At 46.5% G+C, this 2838-nt stretch overlaps 1 pseudogene; it reads right to left on the bottom strand.

The window, feature by feature from the left end:
- Nucleotides 1–391: 391 nt before the first annotated feature.
- Nucleotides 392–2529, bottom strand: LOC129074727 (chromobox protein homolog 1-like; annotated as a pseudogene).
- Between the last annotated feature and the right edge of the window lie 309 nt (nt 2530–2838).

The following is a 2838-nucleotide window of genomic DNA, read 5'->3' as shown; positions in this document are numbered from 1 at the left end:
TTCCTCCCCACACCATCCCTTTCACCCCCAAATAATACACTAATAATAGCCAAAAAACTGCACACATGTTATATGCTACAAAAATGCAGAGTTAACACATGCTAGGAAGAAGGCTGTGTGTTGTAGAAATGCTATTTGAAGATCTACAACATCTTTTTGCTCTCCCACACACCCATTCTGCTCGTTTTGTCCTCCATAGAAGGCCCTGTGCTTTCCTCAGCAAAGTGCAGAATGAGTTGCCTTGAACCCCGTATCCTCCTTCCCCTCCATAGTACTTGGCCTGCTGTAGGGCACAGAGACTACTCTGACTCTTCAAGGGACATCTTCTCAAGCCACCTCTATAGTGTCATGGCAAATAGAACTCCTTTCCCTCCCCACTTGAAACCCACAGTCAAATGTGACAGAGGCCGGTATTCAGGAGATGACTCTTGTCATTTTTTTTGCCATCATCCTCCAAACTGCAGGAATGTCACGTCAGCCTTTCCTCAGAGAAGGCTATGACAACCTGGCAGCCCTTGACCTTGGCTTTTTTGGCAGGGTCCAGGTCAGCCCCGTCAGAGTTTTCCTGTTTCATTAGGAACATGAGTTCTACACTAGAGTCTGTAGCTCCAGTAATTCACTCCAGCTCCAAACCCCAGGCAAAGCCTCATTGCTTTCCTGACTCTTCTTTCTCCTTGGGTTTGCTCTCCTCTCCCTTTTCTTCAGAGTCAGAGTCAGCCTTGTGCTTGCCTCGCTCTGATTTTTCACCCTCATGGGCTGTTTCCAGTGACTGAAGAAACTTGGCGATGAAGTGGGCACAATCTGGGTTCTCTCCTGGCTCCCACGTGTTGCCCCTCATTGAGAACCCTTTTCCACTTGAGGAGCAACTCCACTTTGCCCTTTACTCCTCCACAGTCGAGAACTTTTCCCACCACATATTCCTCTTCCTCCTTTTCTAGCACCTCCTCCATTTTCATCCAATTTTGTTTTTTCCCTGTAGCGCCCACCAGCTTTCTGGTATAAAGGGCAACGCTCTTCAGAGCAGCGCCCAAGAGCCGGACAGGAATCGGTGTCGCGCTACTGGCACATTGTGTCGGGCTGGTGGGAGGAGTGGCTCCCAGAAAAACAACAGGCCTGGTGGTCACTGTTGAGCCTGTCTCTGAAGCAGCAGGCCAGGGCCAATGGCCCTCCTCTCCACTGTGGGAAACTCTTTATCACCAGAACTTACACTATGAAAGGGAAACTTGTTTTTATCACCTGAGTTATCATTTATGACTGGATAACTTGATCACATGAGTTAGTATATATTAATTGATACCTTTCTCTATTATCTGACTTACTATTTATAACTGCAACCTGCTTTCTTATCATGTGACATTATTTATGACTGGAAGTTTCCTCTACGACCTGAATTACCATTTATGGTTGAAGATCTTTCTTTCTCTATGTCTTCAGTTTTCTTTTATGTTCCCAGAGCTACATTGCACACCTTGTGTTTTTTTTAATGGTTTTCTTTTCTTAAGTTAAATAGTTTACCTGGAAAAAGAAAAAGTGGTAAACAGAAGTTTCAGAAATATAGCTATGAATTCATGTCCTGCCTGACTTTCTGTTCTTAGTTTGAGGTACAGATTTTTTACACCCCCCTTATTTTTCTTTGCAGTCATTTGAAAATATTTGCTCTGACTTCATATAAAATATAAATATAAAAATATCGGGAGCTCTGACTCCCAATATCATGTACTCAATAGGCTCGCAAAATGCCACAGAAGGTGAAATTGTTCAAGGCAATAAAATATGTTACCAGGTTACCCTAGAAAAATTTAAGTTGTTCCTAATGTATTTGTTTAGGTTTCTTGAGGCTTTACAAAAAGGGAGCCTGTTTTTGGAACACCTGGGTTTAGGGTAGCAATTGCTCTAACGTGAGTTTGTATTCTTTTTTTCTCTTTGAGTTTTTCAGAAAATAAGGGTCACTTGTATGTCCTGTTTTGTCAGCTTCCTTGCTGTGGGCATTGCCAGCACACGCCTGCTCTTCCCTTGAATCTTGGGCATGTGTGACCCACTCGGCTCTCTCTGAACTGGCTGAGAGGAGACCGGAGCTCCCTGAGTGGCTCACAGTTGTGTTGAGTCCACAGCAGCTCTGTAAAAATGTGTGATCATAACTTCATTACCAAGAGGGGCACTCAGATTCCTAATTGATCAACTATTTGCTCCAAGTTGCCCAGAGCCACAAAGCAGGGATGTGAAATGCAAGACCAGTCCCAGACATGCCGTTTCCTCCAGCAAAGGCCACCCTGTTTCCTGGGACACACCAGCCTTCCAGTCAGGATGACCTGTCTGTTTTGTTCACAGAGAAGAGTAGTTATATCCAGCGTGTCTTGGGACCTTTGGGTGGCTGGTATTGTTGAGAAGCAGAGGGCCTTGTCTGCTGACGCACTGGTAACAGGCCACCTCTGACTCACATGCCCACGCCACCAACCTACTGGAATAGGCTGCCACCTGCCAGCCAGTGCCCCGACTCACCTCAGGCTCTGTGACCTCAGGTGGCTCCATGGAAAGTTTCTGTGGAGGAAGTATTTGCTCTGACCTCATGTAAGTTTTCAGAATCACACAGCTGTGTGCCTGGCTTAGAGGCTGCTGGGGCCTCCCCGCCCTGCCCAGGCAGTGAGTTGGCCTGAGCCCAGAGCCAGAGCACATCTCCAGACTTAGCAGAAAACACAAACACGATTCTCTCTGGCACTGTTACCCCAACCACGCTTTTGCTGAGCCTGCAGCTGTGGGGGGAGCAGGTGAGGACACTTTCCCCTCATTTACTGCATCAATTGTTGTCACCTGTCACTCGGGTGGTGGGCGCACCTGCAA

The sequence above is a fragment of the Pteronotus mesoamericanus genome, unplaced genomic scaffold, assembly GCF_021234165.1.
Source record: "Pteronotus mesoamericanus isolate MK-2021 breed Mesoamerican mustached bat unplaced genomic scaffold, CSHL_Meso_final contig_50, whole genome shotgun sequence".
Classification (NCBI taxonomy): Eukaryota; Metazoa; Chordata; class Mammalia; order Chiroptera; family Mormoopidae; genus Pteronotus; species Pteronotus mesoamericanus.
The sequence above is the reverse complement of the archived record's forward strand: the minus strand, read 5'-3'. Positions and strand labels throughout refer to the sequence as shown.